Below are 23779 nucleotides of genomic sequence, written 5' to 3' on the forward strand. Positions count from 1 at the left end.
TGTGCATCACTGACCCACATAAGACCTGGCATTGCCCATGCGACCTCCTATAGCGTCTGCCCTCCAGCCACATGCAGTTTCTTGTGGTGAGTTGTGGAGAGTGGTGACACAGGATGGGAGAGTAGTTACTAAGATTGGGGGTCTCTGATGACCTGGCTGTGGCCTGGGAAGGTTTCTGTATAAGGGCACTGGATGCCTAGCTACTGTAGCAATGCCCTGCATGAGGGGGCTCTGTGCAAGAGCCCTATCAGCTCTGACTTGATCTCAGGCACACAGCTCCAGGGAAGGAAGGAACTCTTATGCTAGACAACCACAATGTTTCTCTAGCTCTGCTTCTGCTTCTTAGGTTCCTGCCCCCGGCTGCACGGTAACTTTAAACAGTGGACTTTCTTGAGAGCTACACAAAGCTCCTAACATTGCACTTTGCAACTGTGAATTGCAACTGTGGAAAACCTACATAGATATTCCAGTTTCTGTAACTTTCCTGAATAAAAAGAATAATGCTTGCATAGTCTTTAACCTGATAATGAGACATATGTAAATAAACATTGCTGGTGTAACTCTTTAGATCTGTATTCCATCAGAGAGCAGAGCTCCACCTGATCCCAGCTTAATCTTCAAAATCTGTGTCTGTGAGTCTTTATTTTCCTATCCCCCTTCACCCCTTGCCAGACCCAAGAGTTTGGTTGTGCAGGATCCTGGGAGGTCTCAGGGTGGCCTCAAGATGGTCACACCTGTCTGATTTCCAGACATCCTACAGCTCCTGGAAGGAGCTGTACTTATCCCATTTAACAGCTTATAAGGAGCTAGTCTCAGTAGGTGGAGGAACTGCCCAGACCACACTCTTGGCAGGAATGGATCCAAGATCAGACACCCTGTGTCTAACAGAGGCATCCCTTAACAACAGCCTGGACATCTTGCTACACCAGGAGTCCCTCAGCCCTAGAGGCAAAGCACAAGGGGACACCCTGCCCCCCAGCACACCATGGTCTCAGGCCCTTAAATCTCTCCTATTCTCTACATTTACCAAGTGCTAATGCATAATGCAGGCTTTCAGATACCATCCTGCAGAGGCACCTTGCTAAGCAGATTTATCCTGTGCTGGGTTGTACAATAATGACTACCAAATTCCATCTGTGGTCTTTATTTTCCACAAGGCATCCTGTTTCCACCTTTTCCCACCCGCTGGTGCCCTCTGCAGGGCTGGAGGTTTAGGTTAGGTACACATCAGGAAGGGAACTGCTCCTAATGCCCCTTCTCTCCTCTGATCTTCATCACCTCCCTGGGGAATGAGCCACTGAATGGGGCCATAGCCCTACTTGGGATTTAAACATTGATTTGCTTCCACAGGTTGACTGTGGTCCAGGTCATAGCCCACATCATGACACTGCTATCATCCACCCAGGGTTCTATCTCCCTCAGTGTCCAGGGGATATTCTATGGGTTTCTGTAGTGCCAATGGCCAGCACAAAACCCAGTACCAAGCAGGTGCTCAATTAATGATCATACTGAGGAGAGAAAAAAAGGCGAGGTGACGATTGGGCCGCCCCAGGGATACTGACCTCAGAATCTGCACCATTAGACCATCTGGACCATCCTGTGCCCAGGCATGCTCCTGTGTCCATCCTGTCTGGATGCAGTGGTGCCCTAACCTGATCATTTTTTCACCAACAGTAGATTACCTGAGCACCCACAGTAAGGAATACTAAGGACCCATTCCAGTGACTGAGCCAAGAGTTTCTCCCCCTATTCCATTTACTGAAATTCTCAGATCCTAGAACCTAGCTCCTTGCTGGTACCATTTCCCTCCACTGGTACCATTTCCCTCCACTTTATAGGGGGAAAGCCAGAGCCTGGAGGGACAAGTCTCAGATGTTAGTGGTGATGCTGGGATTTGAACACCAGGTCGATGCCCATTCCTTCAGCCAGGGCTACTCTGCAGCCCCCTTTCTGTGCTAGGGATATTTTCTCTCTTAAATTATGTTGTGAGCAATGTCTGGTCCCTCAAAAGTTCCTTCCATCATAAACCCCATCAGTATTGGCTTCCTCTTTATTGGCTACCTAGCAATATACCTGGGTCACTACCACCACAACTTTCATCATCGTTTCTACTTTTGGACATTAAATAAGCCATTCTACTTGTTTAACATGGTGCCGAGGATATCGTACCTAAGTCTTACTCATATGTATTTTCTTAGGGTAGAAAAACAGAAGGTCCTATGAGTTTTGCGGAACCTTCTCATGAATTGCTCTTATGATTTGGATATGAGCTATCCCCCAGAAGCTCATGTGAGAGGCAATGTAAGAAAATTCAGAGGCGAAATGATGGAGTGATGAGAGCCTTAACAAAATCAGTGAATCAATCACCTGATGGGATTAGCTGAGTGGTAATGAAGGCAGGTCGGGTGTGGCTGGAGGAGGTGGCTCCCTGGGGCTTGCCCGTGGGGTCTGTGTTTGGTGAGCTGAGCTTAGGCTTTCTCTGCTTTCTGATCATGTCCTCTTCAGTCATGATGTTCCACCTCACTTAAGAGTCCAGAGGAAAGGAGTCAGCCTTCTACGGACTGAGACCTCTGAAACAGTGAGACCCAAATAAACTTTTCCTCCTCTGATTGTTCTTGTCAGGTCTTTTGGTCACAGCAGCGAAAAAGCTGACTAACAAAATGCTTTCCCGAAAGTTTCCAATTCCCAGTACCCTGAGTGCACCAGTGTGGGGACCCCCCCACCAATATCGGGTAGCACCAACCTATCATCGCTTTCATCTCTCCCAACCAAACAGCAGAAAAGTTGTTTTTGCTTCCCATGTACAGTTTTGGTTCATGAAGTTTGTGATCTAAGTGTATTTCCCATTCTGTATTAGTTATTTTCCTGCAAATGTCTATTTCTAAAAGTATTTATCATTGTTAAAGCCAAGGCTCTGGACAGGGAGAACAGACCCTAGATTTCACCTTGCTTTATTCATTAACAAATAATTGCCAGTGGCCCTCACGTGCCAGTTGCTGAGGACAGGTAGATAAGTGACACCAAACCCACCCCAGATACCTAGGACACAGGTTAGATGCCCAGACGCACATCATAGCATCATGGCAAGGCAGGATGAAGGAGGCATGGAAGAAGGACACGCAGGTCGACAGGACCATAGGACAGGGGGCCACCACCTGGCCATTGCAGGGGAAGGTGAGGCTTCCAGAATCCTGCCAAGGGGAATTTGGAAGGCTGAGTAGGACTCAAGCTGACAAAAGTAGGAGACAACTTCAGAGAGAGGGAAGAGCATGTGCAAGCCCCCAGAGGGGAGCCAGAGGACCTCCCCATGCAGAACAGGGTGCAGACTCCTCTCAAGACAGGTGCATGAATCCTGTCATCTGATCCCTGCTGCCTTCAAGGCAAGGCACACTCATCCCATCAGTGCATTAAAGATCACCTTACAAGTGCACCAGGAGAAAGAGCCAGAATACTCAAGAGTGGCAGGAGGCAGCTGCAGGAACGAGAAGAAAGGCACTGTCCCCAGTGGACTGTGTGAGGGCAGTCAGAGTTCCAGGGCCAAAGATCAGAGGCCCAGGGTGAGGACAGACATGGAACCTTAGCAAGTCAGAGCTGGCTTCCCTCCTTCTCATCTTTCAACACTGTGTGAACGCAGGACCTGCCTGTCTTGCTCATGCTGTTGCCCAGCATCTGGGATAGTTTCCAGCTGGTAGTGGGCACCTCAGTAAGCATTAGATTTATGAATGAATGACACATGGATAGCATCTGATGCTGTCAAATCATCTTCTCGTCTTGTGGTGGCTAGGACTCAGTCATTAGATGAACGTAGACATCATTGGAGAGCTACGACAGTAAAGGACTAGCTACAGTTTATTATCCAGCATGTGCCAGGCTGTCTGACTGCTACCTGATTTCACATGACTCTCCAGGTCGTCAGGTATCATCATTCCCATTGGAAAAGGAAGTGACTGAGATGAGGGAAGACATTTATCTTTCCCCAGGTCACTGTGGACTAGAGGAGGGACTGAGACCCAAATCCAGGCTCTTCTGAACAGAACTCATACCCTTTCTGTATTTTCCAATGAATCCAAATAGCAGCAACTTCTGAGCCACCACATTTGGGGAATTAAGATAGATGGTGGACATGGGGCATAAAATAATAGTATTTATCATTTTTCCACATTTTTAAAATTACGAAGCTCAAGAAAATTGATAATTTCCTTGAATATAAAAACTGAGATTTATATTGGTTGTACTCCCCAAGTTTTTAGAGGAATCTTATCATATATCTTCTTCAATACACAAAAGTGAGAAAAACTACAGATTAATACCCCTTATGAACATAGATGTGAAACTACTTAGCAAAAAGATGAGCAGGTGAATTTGAGCAGCGTATTAAAAATATCAAATACCATGACCAAGGGGAATCTACCCCAGGACTGAAAGGCTGGTTCAACGTACCAATTGATGTACAATACCACGGCAATATGACAAAGGAAAGAAGAAACACATGGAGACACCAGCTGAAGCAGAAAAAGCATTTGACAAAAGCCAATGATATTTCACAACAAAAATCACTTCATAAATGAGGAATTTCTAAGGGAAATTCCTCAGCAGTATGAAGCCTGTATCTGAAAATCCCACAGCTAACACAATACTCAGTGGTGAAAAAACTAAAGCTTTTCCCCTAAGGTCAGGAACAAGACAAGGACACCTGTTTTTACCACTCTATTCATAGTATTTTGTCAAAGTAATTAGCTAAGAAAAAGAAATAAAAGGCACCCAACCCAGGAAAGAAGAGGTAAAATTATCTGAAGATGACATGATCGTATATGCACAAAACCCTAAAGAACCCACCAAAACCTGCTAGACAAATAAATTCATCAAAGTTGCAAGGAACAAAGACAGCACCCAAAAACTGGTTGCACTTCTCCATGCCAGCGATGAACAAGCTGAAAAGGAAGTTTTATGATAGACTCAAACGATGAAATACTTAGGAATAAATGTTACCAATGAAGCATAAGACTTGTATGCTGAAAACTACAAAACATTGCTGAAAGAAGTTAAAGACGAGCTAAATAAATGGAAAGACAGCTCGGCTATTGCTTAATAGTTGACAGACTTTCTGTCTGGGGTGGTGGAGAAGGTCTAAGAACAGATAGTGGTCACAGTTGCATGACATGTGGGCATAACTAACACCACTGAACTATGCATTTAAAATGGAAAATTTAATGTTATATATGTGTGCATGTGTAATAGATATACAACAAAAATATATCGCTATAATGAGAATAAAGAGTTTCATCATGCAATCCTTCTGAATATGTTGTATTATATGGCAAGCAAGAATTACAGTTACAAATGAAATTGGTTTGATAATCAGCTGAAAGTGAACTATGGAGATTGACCTGGACTTTCTGCCTAGCTCAATGCAATCATAGCGTTCTTCTCAGTGAAAAGAGGAGGTTAACTCAGAACCAGAAAAAGATGTGGCTGGCCATCACTGGTTTAAGCATGGAGCTCAAGAATGCAGGTTCTCAGAGCTGGAAAGACAAGGAAAGAGGTCTCTCCTAGAGACTCCTGGAGGATTTTAGCTTTGCCCACATCTTGATTTTATCCCAAGGAGACCCAGGAGGGACTTCTGACCCTCAGAAATTTAATATAATAAAAGCATGTTGTTTAAAGTCACTAAGTTTGTGGTGCTTGTCACAGTAGAGACAGGAAGTGGCTGCAGACCAGTTTGAGGGTTGAAGGGAACAGAGGACCTGTGGATATCCAGAACAGAGTGTTCCCTTCTGGCAACCCCCCCACTTCTCTTCCTTTCCACCTGCCTTCTACAAGTGTTTGTTCAGGTTTCAGCATGGGCAGCCCCAGAGGGAAGGGATATGTTCTCCAACTTCTTTGCTTGGAGAGAGGCTAGCAAAGAAGATAGAGTCTCCAGCAGCACTTCTGTTCACTGAAGACAGAGCCCCTGACCTGATCAAGGAGGTCATGGCATGTTCTCCCTTAGCCCAAGAGCACCCCTCACCTAGGCTGGGACTGTCTGCTCCAGCCACGCTGCATGGGGCAGCACACACAACCCACGACAGGCCCATTGTCCCAATCAGCCGTGAGAGCTACAGTGACCTTCACCTGTGGACACGGGTTAGAGCTCACCCGTGCATAGGAGCAGAGACTCTCAGGTCAGGGGGCTGGTGTACAGATCCTGCCTAGACCCTGGCTCTGATATCAGAGAGTGACTTATCCACTCTGTGCTCCCTTCCCTCACCTATAAAGTGGAGGTAATAAGAGCACCCATCTCATAGGGACAGTGATATGGACTGGATGATAAAACACCATGGCCAGCCCTTTGCTCAAGGCCTCAGCCCCTCCCATGAACACATCGCTAACGTAGTCAGAGTTGGACCTAAAGTCAGTTTCCAACCTTTCTGGAACCCAGCGTCCATACTGCAATGTTTGGCAGTGCTGGGGAGTCTCTCGGACATAGACTGCACTCTTCCATCTTAAAAACTCCCCTGGCTGGGCCTCACCATCTCAGAACTGACCACTGCCTGATAATCGGTTCCTACTGGTGAGTCTGTGTTAAATTCCACTCCACCCTGGCCTGGGCTGTTAACCAATCTGGGGACAGCACATGTCTGTTGAGTTGCAATCGTGATTCTCGGTTCTCCAGGGCAAAGGTTGGGGAGGGTCCTTTTACACATCCCCTCTAGAGTCACGCAAACTTGAAGATCAGTACTGTCGTCCCCACACTACCAATGATGAACCCAGGGACCTGGGAGCATGAACAACTTCCCTAAGTGTCCACCAGAAGTCATGACTGTGCTGCACTTGCATCTGACCCCAGTGATACCAAAAGCCTATATCCTTCCCACCACCAACTATTAACACATATCATGTGCTTCCTAAGTGTCAGGAAGAATTCTAAGGGGTTTATACTCAATGACACATGAATCTTAACAGTAGGCATTGTTAGTCCCATTTTAAAGAGTAAGCACTGAGGAACAACGGGCTTCAGCAACCTTCCCATGACCCCACACAGGCCAGGCAGGAGTCAACCCAGGTAGCATGAGCTCAGGCACACACTCACAATCACTCGGCAGCCTTGCTTCTCTGGACGGCTAAATCTCTGAATGTGTAGGTCTTAAGCAAAGAAACAGGACGGAGGGAGAAGAGGATCTAATCGTCAATTCATGTACGCAGCACCTGATCACAGGGAGAGGACCAGGCTGCAGGAGAAATGCAGGATCTGGGGAAGAGAATGGCCTTCTCCAGTCTGTGTGTGCCGGCTTACAGAGTCTGCTCTGGGGGTGTTGAACCAACCTTGCACACCTGGAATAAATCCCACCTGCCCATGCTGTAAGTTCTTTTAATGCCCGGTGGATTGACTTGCTAACATTTCATTAAGGATATATTAGGACCATATATGAGGACCAAAACAGCTGGCCATGCTGTTTTATCATCCAGTCCATATATATATTAGGACAGTGCTGGCTTTAGGAAGTGTTCCCTCTGCTCCCATCTTCCAGAAGCCATTATAAAGAAGAAAATTGCCTCTGCCCACTAGGAAAATTCCCACTGGAGGAGCAGGCCAGGTGGAACCCTCAATGACCTCAGGAGCAGGTCCTATGCTTGGTTCCCCTACCCACAGGAAGGGGATGAGCTCTGCTCCCTGGGGGAAGGGGTGTGAGAGACACAGGAGATGACTCTGCAAAGCATGCAGCAGGGATCCAGCCACAGAGAGGGTGTGCAGTAAATGTGAGGTGAGTGGCAGCTCTTACCCCACCTCCCAGCAGGGTTGCAGCCCCAGGAGCAGCAAGCACCCCTGTACTGTCTCCCTCTCACCCCGCGCTGAGCTGTGTCCAGGGTTAGCTGCCAACCTGGCATGACGTAGGCCACACCCCTGCCCCTGGGAGGCAGAGCTCTGCCATTAGTCCCCAAAAGTCCAGCAATTAATTTACTGAGCTGAGTTTCTTCCCCTAGCCAGCCCATTGCCATAGTAACCAGCATTCCTTATTCAGGGACCCAGAGGAGGGGGCAGGACAAACTCTGAGCAGAAAGCAATTTAGAGAGAGAAAATGAGATTGTGCACACGGCTAGGGCAGCCTGGGCAGAATCCGAGCTCTGTCTGACTCGGAGGGCTGGCTTCTGCCCATGGAGTATGGGGGCTGTGGACACGACATGGCTGCTGTGTTGCTGGGCGATGGGCTGTGTTTCGGGCAGGAATCCCGTTGGGACATAAAAGCATGGTGCGGCTGTGGCCAGGCCACTGAGCTGGGTCTACCAGGGCCCAGCTCTGAGCCTCTGCAAACCCTACTGAGCTGTCTGCAAGGTCAACTGCACTTGCAAGTCAAAGAGGGCGGCTTCTGTCTCAGTGGAGCTGCCTGAGGTCCAGCAGGCTCACTGGAGACCCTGCCTCCCAGATTCAAAACTCAGCCCTGTGTGACTTGGAATATGGACTCTTGGGTCAGCACCCACACAAAGTCTTTCTTCTTGCCAGGCCAGATGCTATCACTATCACCATTCACTTCTCTTGGGGCAACCAGCATAATGATTAAGCTTTCAAGTCAGAACCCTGAGCTTAAATTCCCAGCTGCCACACAGTAGCCATGCAGACCAGGGAAAGGCCCTTAGCTTCTCTGGGCTTCAGACCTTCCATGCATACAAAGGGGGATAAAAGGCTGGGTATAATTATGGAGCTCACTTAGGGCTTGTCATTTTTAATTTCCGATTCCTCATGTGTAAACGGGAGCAATACCCCGTACTTCAGATATCCATGGAGCAGAGTACGTGGGACGATGGGCATGATCATTTTAACAAGGTAAAGGGTCGCCAGCACTGTCATGATTGGCTACTCAGAGAACTCAGTCGACATTGACTGGGCAGGGGTGCCAGACACTTCACTGTCACTCAACCAAGCCCTAAATGCATGTCCAGCATTCCACAGTACACTGTGTCCAAGGATCTTACAGGCCAGTGGTGGAGACAGACAAGCAGGAGATATGTCTATGTCCATGTGGTCAGTGCTTTTAATAGAGAGGAGGACACAGAGGCATGGGAGCTGAGAGCACAGTGCCTGACTCAGGCTGGGCAGTCAGGGAAGGCTTCCTGGAGAAGGTGCTATCTCAGCAGAGCCTGGGAGGATGTGTGGGAGCCACCAGGAGGAAGAGCACTGCTTCACCAGGAAGAGCCTACCTACCATCTTCACTGTGTGGTGGTGAACGGAAGCACGGGAGTTTGGAGGAGGGGATGAAGGGAAGATGGAAGTTCAGGCTGGGGCAGTGATAGGAATCTTGGGAGGAAGGCATTCAAGGGTGAGGAAGGAGGGTTAACAAAGGAAACCTAGAAACTTGTGCGCTGACCCAGAGCAAGGGTTCAGGCTTTGCTTAGAGACCCCCTGGGGCCAGCGGATGTTTGCAGGAATGGAAAAGGCATCTACTGATGAGATCTGATGGATTGGAAAGACCAAGGAGGAGATCAGGGCATCAGCCAAAAAGAAGTGCCAACCACCTTCCCTAAGACCACCATGGGTGAAATGGTCCAGCTGTGGATTCCATGATGTCAGGCGACTGGCAGGGAGATGGGGGCAGGAGGAGAAGAGCATCCAGAAGGAAGCCCAGAGTTCCAGTTTGAGCATCTGGGAGCCGGTCAGCAAGGGTTGGAAGGAATGGTGAGTTCAGGCTGGATCTACTGAGGTGAGTCTGAGATGCTGATAAGAGCCAGAAGAAGAGGTCCAGGAAGATGGGCAATTGAATCTAGAGTAGAAGAAAAGCTGAGGATAAAGCTACTCCTAGAAAAAGTGCAAAAGGTGAGAAGATGGAGCCTGGGGGTTATCGGTTCAGGCAGGAACTGGAAGAGGGAAAAAAGACCCATCTCTGATACTAGTCTCAGCTCCACTTCCAATTACTATTCTTAGTGATGTGAGTGAGTTTTCAGTTTTTTTCCCTGATGCAATATTTTCCAGTGATTTTTATGGTGTGGAATTCTGTGCAGTATATGTTTACCTTAAAAAAAAAAAAAAAACTGAGTTGCTAAGGTGTTATCACAAGGTTCAAAAAAAGGAGCTGAACATTTACTCCCACTTGGGTCATCCTCTTTGGCTGTCTGCTAAACAATCAAATTCAATGGGCTTTATAGTTACAAGATAAAACTGGAAGTGTCAATGATACAATTGCATTATGACTCTTTAGTTCTTTGTAGAACTAAGAATTCAAATTTGAACAGTCCAGTGAACTGATTCCAACTTTGAAGTAACTCAAATTGTCTAATAAGTATCTCAAAAGCAGTAGTCACAAAAATGCCTCAATGGGCAACAACAAACACTCATGGAATAAATGGAATATAGAAACTCTCAGCAAAGAAATAGAAGATATAAAAAAGTAGCAAAAGGGAAATAAAGAGCTAAAAAATACAATAACCATCATTTAGCAACCTCTGATCATAGTAGATAAGAAACAAGGGGATGGAGTAAAGAATCAGCAGACTGGAAAACAGCAAAAGAACTTACCCAACCTGAACAGCAGCAAGAAAATTGGGAAAAAGTGAGCAGAACCTCAGAAATCTAAGACACAAAAACAAAGCACCTGATGCTCATACCATGGGAGTCCCTGAAGGACAGGAGGGAGCATGGCTGAAAAAATATATTAAAGAAATAAGGCGTGAGAAACCCCCAAATTTACTGAGATCTTAGGAGCTATGGATTCTGTTTTTCCCCAAGAAGAATAAACCCAAAGAGAACCATATCCAAACATATCATAATGAAACTGAAAACTAAACCCAAATAAAACTTTTAAAGGATTCCAGAGAGAAGTGAAGCATTGTCTGTGGAGGAAAAGTAACATGAACAACAGCAGATTGCTCCCTTAAAACTAGAGGATCCAAGGGGAAAGTCACATTTTTCAAATGCTAAAGGAAAAGAACATTTAGCCTGTAATTTTACATCCAGCAAACATATCCCTCAGGAATAGAAGGGAACTAAAGACAATCTGAGAGCAAGGAAATGATGAGAATTTGGCATTTGCAGACTTACCCTTAAAGAATTGCCAGAGCAAGTTCTCTAAACAGAAAGGAAGTGATCCAAGAAAAGAGGCTGGGGTTTAGGAAGGGAGAAGACCAGAGGCACGGGTTGACTGGGGCCACATTTAAGACTACCATCCAGAAGGGTGCTCAGCATGTGCAGAGGAAATTCTAGAGGTGTCACTGGTATTTCAAAGGGGAGGAGGGTAAAGGAACCTAAATGAAAGAAGGGTTTCTACCCTCAAAGAGGTGAAGTGCCCGTACCTAGTCTGCGATATTGTCCACGTATCTGGCAACACCCAGAGCAATCACTAAAGAAACTATACAAGGATGTGTATTCAAAGTCATAAATATGTTTTGATAATAGATCAAAATGTAATTATAAAAATTATCAGTGAATCTGGAGGAAGCAAAGGGGGAAACTGAAGAACGAGGGGAAAAAAAAACAAGCAAAAGGCAAACAAATGATAAAATGGCACCCTAAGCCCTCAAAGAAGCAGAGGGAAAGCAGTGACTGAGAGACTCGAAGTCCACTCAGCAACTCTCCCCACAGGTCCCCAGCCCCAGATGAGGCACGTGGGTTGCCTCACTCAATGGCCTTGTCAATCACTGCTTGGGAGCTAGGATCACCCCCTCCTTGTTTTATTTTATTTTATTCTATATTTATAAACATGACAATAATGCAATAATATAATCGACAAACAGAACATTGACTTGTAAAGTGAGATTCCAAGTATACACAAAAGTTCAATTTAAAAAAGGGCAGAGTGCACAGGGGTCATCTCCAGGGCTGTGCCATCAGGTCCTATAGCAGAGGAAGGGAAGACCCCCAAGGCTGGACCGTTGAGAGGCCCCCCGGCCAGTGTACCGCAGCGGGGAGATGTGAACCCAGGAGGAGGAGCATTGCTGTGGTCCCTCTCTCCTTCCCTGTGCTGTGCTGAGTATCTTAATGAACGGGGTCCTTGGGTTCCTGAGGGTAAGCAGCGTCCCCACTGCCCAGCTCATGTGCCCACAGAATATGTGCCGAGTCAAAATTCAGTAAATAAATTAATGAATGGTTTCCCTTTAATTCAAGTTCACAGCTTGAGCAGGTTTTAGAATAAGAAACTCTGACTTTGTGTTTTCAGAATAAACTAATGTTTTCAGCTGAACTAGTGACAGCGTCTTTCTGTGTCCAGGTTACTGCAACAGACTAAGGCTGGACTGAGTGGCTCATAAACAGAGATCTAGTTATCACAGTTCGGGAGACTGGAAGTTCAAGATCTGGGCATCAGCAGATTTGGTGTCTGGTGATGGCCACTGCCTGGTTCCTAGAGGGCTGTCTTCTCACCATCCTCAGCAGAAAGGGCGAGGGGTGTCTTGGGCCTCTTTTATAAGAACACTAATCATATGCAAGAAGATCCTGATGCAAATGCTGATGAGCTAGCACCTCCAAAGACCTCACCTCCAAAGACCATTTCTTTGGGAGTTAAGCTTCAACATACGAATTGGGGGACAGGATCATCTACAGCAGGTAGCAGGCAAGCAGAAGGACAAAACTCAGAGATGCAGCCCCTGTCTCCTGCTCTGAGTGCACATGATCCAACTCATTCCCAGGGAGGCTGAGCTCCTTGTGCCATCCATACCCCAGCGCCTTCCCCAGAAATGGAGACCCTGACAGCCCCTTGGATATCCTCATGAGCATAAGGATGAATCACTGGCAAATATTCAAGGGAAAAAACTGGGAGATCCTCCCTCTTAAAAAAAAATTTCTCAGGATGGACTGCCTGCAAGCAGATGATCTTGCTTCAACTGCAGTCAGTGTCTTCCCAGAGGTCATGGAATTGGGCCAACATTCCTCACGCACTTGATGCTTCTCCTCCCATAACCCTCCGCAACGTCATCAGCATTTCCTCCCCAGTACAGATCCACCAGCACTTCCACTTACCCATACCTGCAGGCCCAGAGCTGGCTGCTGCTCCCTCTTGCCCAGAGGGGTGCAGCAACCTAACTGCTCTTCTTGCTGGCTCTCTGGCTTTGCCCTTCAGTAGATCCTCTGCAAGTAGGCAATGTGATCTTTAAAAATACAAAACTCGACAGGTCACTTCCATCTCTCCTGGCCACTTTCTTCACACAGCTATGAGTCCAGCATGAACTGTGTGCTGAAGACACAAGAAGGGTTGAAGAGCTGTTTGCACTCATGAACCTCCAGTGGCCTTCCTCTTCTCTCTTCCCTCTCCTCCCCATCCTCCCTCTGCCCTCTCCTATTTTCATACATCGTATTGTCCAATTGTAAAGTAAGTCCCAGAAACGCCAAAGCCATTCCCTGCCACCTCACACTATGTAGCTCACAAGTACAGCAAATACACACACTGTTAGCCAGTTTCTGTGTAAGTAAGATCGGAAGATGTTGGGACCTTTAAGTGGACTGCTGGATATAGCACAGAATACAAGAAGAGGAGGTCAGCCCTGAAAGTCCAGGGATGGTTTTGCAGTGCACATCTGAGCATCCAGCCAGTGCTAACTGGTTAACAGATTCATGTGTCATTAATACCCTTGGTAATTCTGCCTGTGAGCCTCAGTTCTTCTTTGCCTTTGGGAGGTAAGTTTCCTGATGAATAGAAGAGGCTTTACTTACTAGGGACCCTGACACTCAGCACTGGCAGAGAGGGGACCCCTATTACATGCTGAATGAGTACATAAATAAAAATGGAGGCTGATCCAATGGACGGACTGTGAAGCAGCAGAAAGAGTGAACCTACCACACCAACAGAAGCCAGAGGGTGGTGGTTGCAGGGGTTGCTTTGTCTCTTCAGGTGAAGCTGGAACGTAGTCACCACAGTTAAGTGGCCTCAAGTTCAGCAAAGTTAAGGAATGTGACCAATGAGAGAACTGGCCAGGCCAGGGCAAAGGTTCCCAAAGTCTTTGTCCTTTTCATCCGACTGTCACCCTGTAAGGTGGAAGTACTTGGTGGAGAGCCTGGAACGGGGCAGTGTTTGGTCCTGACAAGGAGGAACAACGTGCTTCGGTCCTACCTCCTCTCCATCCAGATGCCCCAACAATTTAAACAGCATCAGCTCAAGTCCTTGACTGCCAAAAGTGGACTGATAAATTTGATGGAAGGAAGAGACGAAAATGAGATAGGGTGAGAAACGCTTTTTCCTAAGCCTCTGCCTTGTGCTATGGAATTCAAAACCATTCTCTCTTGGTTATTTTCCTTTTTACCACTTCTCCAAGAAGAGGCTGGATGCTAGTTCTGCTTCTCCCCCCGTTGCTAGAAACCATAAATGAAACACAACTCACATCTGCCTGTTACTGAAACAATGAAGGTTCCTTAAGCTGGGCTCTGAGGGACATGAAAGGCACATCCGCTTTTTGAAGCCAACACTCACTTCATTATTCTCTGCAATTTCTTTGGAGTCATTGATCAATTACTTCCACAAGCATTTATTGAGCCCCAGCCTGCGTGCCAGGCATCATTATAGCGGCAGGGTGCCCTCCCAAGTGGGGGCTCCAAGGTGAGCAAGCTCATCAGACAGCCACCGCCTGGATGCCTAAAACAGGAAGTGGGGACAGTGCCCCAGTCTGGGAAGCTCCACGCTCTCCCAGGAATCCCTATCTCTATCTCGGCTCTCCTTCCTTCTACTCTGTTTCACCCTGACCACTGTTTAGATACGGTCTCCAGAACTGCCCTGTTCCAGCTCCCTCTCCAAGGGCCGACTTCAAACCCAAGCAGATACACTCCCTGCGCCCTTCCAGGCCAGGGGGCCGGGCTGGGGCACACAGACAGGAGGATGGGCCTCCGGATGGCCCCACCCATCCCTGCCAGAACGCGTGACTGGCTCTGTACTGCTTCATTCATTTCTTCAGAAATGAACGGCATCTTAGAGCTGCCATGGCCCCATTCTGTGTCCTTCACACTTTCAGGATGGAATTCTTCCCAGTTTCTCTTCTTCTCCCCTCCCCCTAAGCACACTGTCTCAGTTCATTTCACAGGAGACTCTCAGATGACCAGGCCTTGAGGACACAGAAGGGTGTTTCTGTTTGATTTATTTCGAGAGTGTCTATTCTGATGAAGCAGCACGTGTGAATAGTGCCCCAACAGCCACACTGCTTTGGAGGGTCCCCCTTTTCTGGGGGACAGCGGAAGGCCACCAGTGCCTCCCCTGGGGCATGAGAGCCACAGGCCCCCATGGGCCACACGGATGTTGGTTTGGTCCCTGCCTCTATCACACCCTCTTATTGTGAGCTCAGCAGGTCTCCCACAGTGTCAGTTGCCTCATCTGTAAAAAGGGAGGCTGACATACCTCTGTTGCTTAGATTAGATTCCCTTGCTTGGTGACTGGAAGACATAAAAATATGGCTAGCCAGTTAACTAGATGATGGACAGTCAGAGGATGAACTCCAAGCACTCAGTGGAAGGAAGCTGTCATGACCAGAGAATGCTTTTCAGTACTAAGTGCAGCCCACAGAACTTTCCACAGTACGATTCCACTGGAGAACCACACAGGCTGCCCCACCACTTTCGATCAACCCATGCCTGAATCCTCTCTGTTCCTCTTAGGTCACTCACTTAAATTTGCATGTCCCTAGGGACCAGGAATTTGCAAGCCACTAAGAGCCTCTCAGAATTCTAGCACGAGGGAACAGGAAGGTGTTTCAGGGATGTTCACTCTCCTTAGATCAGACAGTTGAAGAAAAGACCAGGGGCCACACTCAGACAAGCAGGAGGCCCTTTTCCTGATGCAGAGTTCTGCTTCTCACCAGGCAGCCCGCAGGGGATCAGGCTGTTTGGAGTCCCCGCCTTAAGTGACCCTGTGGACTCTAACCCACACTTCTAGCTCTGCCATCCAGCACACAACCTCCAGGGATAGGTTTTCTTCCCAGAGTGAGAGGCCCACCTCTGTAGCAGATCATAAATTCCTTGTTTACTGCATTCTGCATTTGCAAAGGGACCTGCCCACCCTAAGTGTAGACATAATTGGACAAAACAGGCCTGTTAATGTCATTTTTCCAGCTTAAAACCCTCTCTGGACCCTCCAAGCCTTTTTCAACCTGATGCCAACCTTCTCTTCCAGGTTCACAGAATCATACCTCATGAACCTAGTTTTCAACCCCAAAGACCTCTCTCTTTTCCTCTCAGACCAGTACCTTCTCCTCCTAAATCCTGGTCGACCCTTGACACTGTCTCTGCTATCACCCAGGAGATGATGTCTTTTCCTTGCCAGGCGGACTCCTGCCCACTCTTCAAACCCCGGCTTATGTGTCTTCTGACAGTGAAGCCTTCACGAATTGCCTAGGTAAGGAGTGTGCATGGTGCGGGCTGTCTCCTCCGGCTCCCCCAGACACGCTTTTAGCACCCTCGGGAGACCTCTGAAGTTCCCTGTGGTTGGCCTATGTTCTCCACTGAGCTTTTTACACTTGGGGATCATGACTCTGTCTCTCTTTCTCAGTGCCCAGAACAGTGAAGGGCACGGAACAGTGAAGGGCCCATGAACAGTGTAAGAGAGAGAAATGAATCAATGAGTTGAGTATCTGAGCTCTGTGTCTAGCTTAGTGAGGCACTCTCATTTTTTTCTAATATATATATATATATATATATATATATATATATATATATATATATAAACAGTCTTGAAGCTTCTACTTTCTGAGAACAGAGCAAGCACATGGCACAAGAGTCACTCTCTTTGCCTAGTCACAGGGCAGGTGGCAGATGGGATGGGGAGGCTTTTCCAAGAAGCTGCCTCAACTCCCCCTAGGACCCTGTCACTGGCAGGCGTGAGCACTCAGATATCTGGCCTGCACCCAGAAGGACCAAGGACAGAGGGCTGCAGGGTGAGCTCTCTTCCCAGGGACAAGACTTGTGCATGTACCCAACAGGGAGACCAAGAGCCATCACAGGATAGGAGCCAACAGCCTGTTTCCTACAGGAGTCTGAGGCTTTGGTAAATACTTTCCTGCCAAGGAGACCATATTTGTTTGCTGACCAGAAATTCCCGGGCCCTAGGATGACACTGATCTTGTTTTCAAAGACCTTTCCCTGTACTCCAGACCAGATATGCTCTAAACGTTTCTAGAAAACACATAGCTAGTTAAAAAAAAAAAAAAAAAAAAAAAAAAGGTGCCCAATTCAGACCTAGTCTGCCCTTATGACCACGAACACAACCCAGTTCATGGATCCAGGCCCCTGGGCTAAATGGAGGCATTGCCCAGAACTGCCCATGAGCAGACAGCCCTCTGGGGGCCAGAGCTGGGAGGCCAGGAAGGGTGAGCATCCCCTGGAAATGCCTAAGTGTGGGTGCTATCCTGGGCATGGTAAATATCAGCATGACTTTTCCAGCTTCAATATTTCATTTTTTCATTTAGCTGTGATTTAAATGAAATTGTGGTCTACTACTCTAACACCTACTAGAGTTTTGCATGGATTTTGATTCCTTAAGAAGCATTTTTTATCCCCATTTTATCTGTTCTGCAGATATGGGCTGAGTTCCTACTGTACCCAGCACTGTGCAGGCATGGGTGGTTCAGAGCTAGGTAATACAGAACTTATGAACTACAGGAGCTCATTTCCTGGGGACAAAAGCAGACCCCTGCCTCCCCCATGTGAAGGCAGCCCTTGATCACACAGGTCTCGCCAGGCATGGGATGGTGGGAGGCACATAAAGCCAGGATCTGTCACAGTTGGCTGTTTCTCCAGAGTCCTGGGAACATGCCATGCCATGCCTCATTCTGTCCATCAGTGCCTCTGATGATGGCAGGAGACAGCCCTGCTCCCGGTGGGCTCGCAGCAAGCTGAAGACCAGGCAAAACAAAATCCTTCCTACACTTCACCTGGCAGTGATTCATGGAGTGCCACCTACACGAGACTGGATGCTAGATAAACACATGTTTAGTATTTGTCAGTCATTGTTCCCAAATGTTCGAATGCTACATTTTGACTGATGTGCATGTTTGGCTCTAGATAAAGTTGTGAAAGGCTATTTGCTGAAATGTAGCTACTGATTCGGTTGGAAGGATCAGACTGCAGGAGGTTGCTGAGATTAATGCACTTGTTACAATGTGTCATTATTATTTTTATAATTTAAAGCACTCTAACAAGGAATGGTTTTTAAAAAGAAAAAATGTCCAACAGCTATATTCACCTTTTTATATAAATCGTATGTTTACCTTTATATGAATCATATATATTTGCTTATATTCATTTATATGCATTATATACGTTTACATTTAAGGCAGTCCAGAATGTTAAGAGCAAGACTATGCTAAGTCGTGAGTTTGAATCTCAGTTCTGGCACCGACTGGCACACAGTTGCAGACAGCATCAAGACGCACCTTTATTTTTGTTTTTGCAGAGGTCAAAAGATGCCATGGGAGAGGGATTCAGTTTATTCAAAGTATGCCCAAAAGGACGAAATAAGGACCAACAGATGGAAATGCAGGGGAGACCTTTTATGTGATAAGAGGAGGAGTTTTAACTCCACGTCCAGACCTGCACCACAGGCAGGCAAGTCCCAGGGAGAGCACGAGAGGACTCAGACTTCAGCTGAGGAGGCTGGTGGACACCTCAAGTCCTCGGTCCAAGGAGCCCATGAAAGCAGCTATGAGGGCAAAAGCCTTTGTGGGTGGTCCCGGGATTAATCACAATAACATCTGTGGTTCTGTTTTATTTTCTCTGTGTTTTATTGTGGTAAGAACAGTCAATGAGACCTACTTTCTTTTTTCAAATTTTTTGTTTGTTCTAATGAGTTATACATGACAATAAAAAGCATTTTTGACCCATCATACATAAATGGAGTATAACTTCTCATTCTTCTGGTTGTACATGATGTAGACCTACTTTCTTAATAGACAATTTAGTATAGGACATAGCATTATATATCTGGGCACAATGTCGGACAGCAGATCTCTACAACTTACTCACCTCAACTGAAATCTTCAGTGTGACTACTTTATACCCACTTTTCACTTCCTTTGTTGTTGGTCACTGGCCTGCCTGTTCTCATCTTTAGGACGTGGAGAGTAGATTATACCCCTAGCAATGACTACCAGGCAGTCGAGGTCAGCCACCATAGACCTGAACCTGCCAATGCTGTTGAAGAAAGGCCTCTCCTTAGAAATACTTCAAACAAAAGACAGTGTAAATTCTGGTAAAATTTTTTCGAAATTTTATTATGAACCAAAAAAAAAAAAAAAAAAGACTAAAAGATATTCTCATCTCTGCCAGAACCCGTCAACGTCAACCCGTCAGTTAGCTGGAAGTAATGAGCTCCCAGTAACTGGGAGCATACAAGTTGAGACAGGGTTAGGGTTAGGAAGGGTGGGCCACAGAAGGCCTGTGCCTGGCTTCCAGCAGGGAATCCCCGGGACCACGGCTGGCAGGTGGACACGTTCCCTGAGTGTCTTCCAGGACTTCCCTTTGTACCACAAGGCCACCCCAGTTTTTAGACTCTTGTGCATGCTTAGTCCTAATACCTCCTGAGAACCAGTACAGAGACCATGTCTTCTGACCCAGGAATCCTACTCCTTGGGAGTCGGCTGAGGCACATGACAGCCCAGTGGGAAACCATGTAGCACAGATGCTCATGGCAGCCGCAAGAAGGGAACGGTCAACACATGGCAATCATTCACTCACAGGATGTTGAGAAGCAATCCAGAAAGCTACTTATTAAAACCCAAACTCAAGTCTGATTTTGCTAAGTAACAAAGCCAAGGAACGAGAATCCCGTATCATCCACTCGTTCCATCTCCATTCTGCTGGTCATTTAGTCACTCAGTCACTGGTTCCGTGAACCCTGCCCTGACCCCAGGTAGGGTGCAAGAGGAGATTTCAGTGTGGCCACCTGGCCTTAGACACTAATTTTGCCTCCCAACATACCCATACAAACACACACACACACACACACACACACAGAGCGATGACAAGTCTGGGTAGGAAGACCAAAAGGCCAAGCCTCCTGCCTAGCCTGCTCAGGAGACTTGGAGACTCAGTTCCACCTGTACACACAAACCAGGTGAGTCACTCTTGCTCTCTAGCTCTGTGTCCTCATCTGTAAAGTGGGGAACTGCACTGTTCCCAGATCTCCAGCCTTTGCAGCTATTTTTGTGGGGCAACTCAGTATGTGATCGTTTCCTGGGTGAAGAATTGGCAAAAATCCCCAGGAACCTTCTTGCCCTGAGAATTTCCTACAGGGCCTTCTCATTTTCTGCACCTTCTTGGGAGCTGTACATCAATAATGTTTCCCTTTTTTATTTTATTTTATTTTATTTTATTTTATTTTATTTTTGAGGAGAAGTTTCCAAGCATGAAGACAAAGTCTTTTGTTGACATGAAAATCATGTTTGAGTCCTTCTCCCTCTCCTTTCCCTCTACCTGTCCTTGGAAAAACTCTCTGGTCTTTGTTTCTAACACTGAGATAGGAACAGCACACATGTCATTCAGTCCTGGTTCACAGTAACTGCACAGCCTAAGAACCAGCACAGTCTTGGAGGAAGAGAGGCAGGCAGGAGGGGCCTTCTAGGGCTGAAAGGAAGTACTTAGGAATGGCAGGATCTCAGCCCAGGAAGAGACCTTAAAAGCTCACCTGGTCCAGGTACTCAGGTTCAGACCAGTCCTCCCACAGCCCTGTAAATGGACATCCAACCTGTTTGAATACCTCCCCTCATGATGGACTCACTACCCAATAAGTCTTTTCCTCTTGTTTCTGGACACTTCTTTCAACTGAAATGGAATATGCCACCCAATAATCCAAAAGACAGATCAGCTGCCTCTTATTCAAAATGCCTCTCCCACCCCATGTCACTGAGGCTACTGTCTTCTCCTCTGCACCATGTTCTTCCCATGGATCTTCCCATGGTCATATTTATCTGTCCACACAAGTCACAGTTTCTGTTTCCAAGACATCCTGGCTTCTTTCCTCTGAATGCAGTTTTTAAAACATTTGTGAAGCATTAAAACTCTGTGGGCTGCATCACCCATTGGGCCACTTGACTATTTTGTAGGTGTAAAAACTTATATCTGGCGGCCCTTTGAACAAACCCCAGGAAAACTAGGTACAAATGCGTTTCTGCTCCAAACACTTACAAGTGTCTGTAGCACCCCTGAAGCCCTTCATGGATCCCCACAAAAAGAGATCCTCGTCCCATCCAACCTGTTGCCTAACAAGAGAGGCCCAAGTGCCTGGAGTGATGACTTTCCGCAGCCTCTCAATACCTGAGTGACAAGGAGATCTAGGACGGAACAGAGGTGCTTCCATCCACAGTGCTTCAGGTTTGTGAGACAGAGGTAACTGCAACATATTCCATGCCTTTGTGTACCAGAAACTTTACAAGTTAACCTGTTTTGATTCCTCCTATCATCTCCATTTGGCAAGTGGAGAAATGGAGGCTCCCTGTGCAGTACCCCGGGTTTATCTATGGCAGTAGGATACAACCATAGAGTTGGCACCGGAAGCCAAGACAGACAGCTAAGCTTCTACCACACCTCACAGCATGCAGCTGGGCAGTGCACCTCACACAGCAGCCCTCTAACAAAACAGAAGCCCTGGAAAGAAAATTCCCAGACTCAACTAAACTAGGTCTTTCTAGGATTCTGCCAGGTATAAATAAATCATCAGAGTCAGACAGATGAACAGTGTGGACAGAGAACTAGCAACTCAGGATCTGGGAGGTGACAGGGAATGCAACAAAGTTCTGAGCAGGGAGACCCCACAGACTTCTGGGACAGGCAGCAGGCAGGACCTCCTTGAGGGATGCCTGACAAGTGTGTCTGCCTGTCATCTGGCCTTGAATGGGGAGATATGAGGCACACTGTCCAAAAGCACACTAAATGCAAGTTATGCTTCATAAACAGGACAAGAAGTTCTGGCCTGCTACAGAAAACAATACACAGAGAAAATAAAAGTAGACAAACACACCTCTGTGGTCCAGGGAAAGCTGGGACAGGGGCAATAAAATGCTCAGATAAAAAAAAGAGACTTAAATTTAGTTCAAGAAGCAAAGTCCTTTGACAGTCAATGCAAAACCTAAGAGAAGATATTCTTCACCTCCATTTCCCCCATCTTTCTCTCTTTTCTTACTGGAAAATTGAAGAGGCTAGCACAGCAACTTTAGAAGTAGCAACTTCTAACAAGCTGTAGCATTTAACACTGTGGTCATCCTGGTGCTGCCCAGAGAAAATCAAACAGGTATGTTCTCCCTGGCTTTATTCCGTGTTGCTCTGAAAATGAGGCAAGGCACACACACCGGGCTCCAGACCGGGATCATCCCCAAAGGGCTTCAGCAGGAAACAGATCTGTATTTGGAGAGAGCACCCTCTCCAGCCTGTACCCACTCCACTGTCCCTCCCTGTCGCCAGGAAGGTAGGAGCGCACTGAAGCCTGTGACTTCCAGCATATGTGGCAGAGAAGAGAACTCAGGCCTTACCTGGCAGAGAGGTGCTCAAGGGTATCAGTCAGTTCTGTCCTGGGCTGGAGCCCCTGGAAGCAGTGTCCGAAGAAGATGCCAGCTCTAGGCAGCCCCCTCCTGGGGGTCTCCTGTCAACAGCCTACCTACCTTTCCCTCCAAAATCTAGCACATTCAGTAGTCTCCAGCCAAGACTTGTAGTCTTTCCCCAGCCAGGGGTCCAGAGAGAGAGAGAGAGCAAGTTTGAAACAAATAGTTAAATGTCTAGTTAGCAGGTAAGGCTGGGGACTTACAAATGGAGTCGAAAGTGTGAGAAACAGAAAAGAGGGAAAGGAGAAGACACGTCTCTGGGGAGAAGCGCGGCGGCCCCAGCGGCCCTGTTAACTCCTGAGAACAAAGCTGTCCAGCCTCCCCGGGGCGCACTGGCGCAGCGCTGGGATTCCCTGGCTAAGAGCGCCAGGCGCGGGGCGGAGCCGGCGGGGGCGGGGCCGGCGGGGGCGGGGCCGGACGCCCGGGCAGGAGTCGGAGGGGCGGGGCCTGATCGCGCCGGGGGCGGAGTCTGGAGGGAGCGGACCCGAGCGCGCCGGGGCGGGGAGCCCTGGGAGCTGGCAAAGCCGGTCCCCAGCGCCCAGGGGCGGGGGCTCAGGGATGGAAGGGGACGCGAGGGGGACGCGCCGTGGCGCTGGCGGGGAAGGCTGGCGGCGGCCTGGGCAGGTGTCTCGGGGACCGGCACACTTGAGGCTGCCCTAAGAATCCCAGAGAGCGCAGACAACTCGCGGTCCAATTTTAGACTTCGCCGGATATTTCCGTCCCTCTTACAGCTGGTCCGAAATAGCCCACCACCTAGGAGGCAGCCGCGCGGGCGCCTCTGGACCCCGCGGAGGGGACAGGGAGGGAGAGCTCTGCTCTTTGTCCAGCGACCAGTGCTTGAGTTCCCCTCCTGTTGGAGCACATGACTAAAGGTGACCTGCACCGCTCAGTGCCAGGGCCTCCTACAGGTAGCCCTGTTTGCGGGGCTCTCACTTCAACCCAGGGCTGAGGGGGAGCGGAGGGTGGATGTGTCCTTATTTTGGGATAAGGACTGTGAAGTCGGAGGGAGCCTTTGTCACCAGCCAGGGCCTTCAGCGGATCAGGGAGGGAGCCCAGGTTAGTGTGATAGGGACACTTTCCTTACCAACCGGCTTCCCAGCCCCCAAAGGCAGAACAGGAGCAGGCGCTAACCTGGGTGCCCTTCCACGTTTCCTTTCTGAGCAGCTGTTCCTAAAAGTGGGCCAGGCCGGGTATTTTGAACTAGATGAGAACATGGCTTAATTTGAATGACCTCTCCCATCCCTCGGCTCCTCGTCTTCTAGACTCTGGGTGTCTTTATTTGGCTGCCTGCTGAGTAGCAACAGTTTAATAA

The 23779-nt window shown here is 47.8% G+C and overlaps 1 protein-coding gene across 1 annotated transcript in view; it reads right to left on the minus strand.

Annotated features, from left to right (window-relative positions):
* COL22A1 (collagen type XXII alpha 1 chain) overlaps positions 1-22781 on the minus strand; it is a 241998-nt gene extending 219217 nt beyond the window's left edge. Inside the window, exon 1 of the mRNA XM_079145252.1 lies at positions 22399-22781. The gene's annotated coding sequence lies outside the window, so the exon portion shown is untranslated. The remainder of the gene's footprint in view (positions 1-22398) is intronic.
* Between the last annotated feature and the right edge of the window lie 998 nt (positions 22782-23779).

This window comes from Sciurus vulgaris (genome assembly GCF_902686455.1).
Source record: "Sciurus vulgaris genome assembly, chromosome: 1".
NCBI lineage: Eukaryota > Metazoa > Chordata > Mammalia > Rodentia > Sciuridae > Sciurus > Sciurus vulgaris.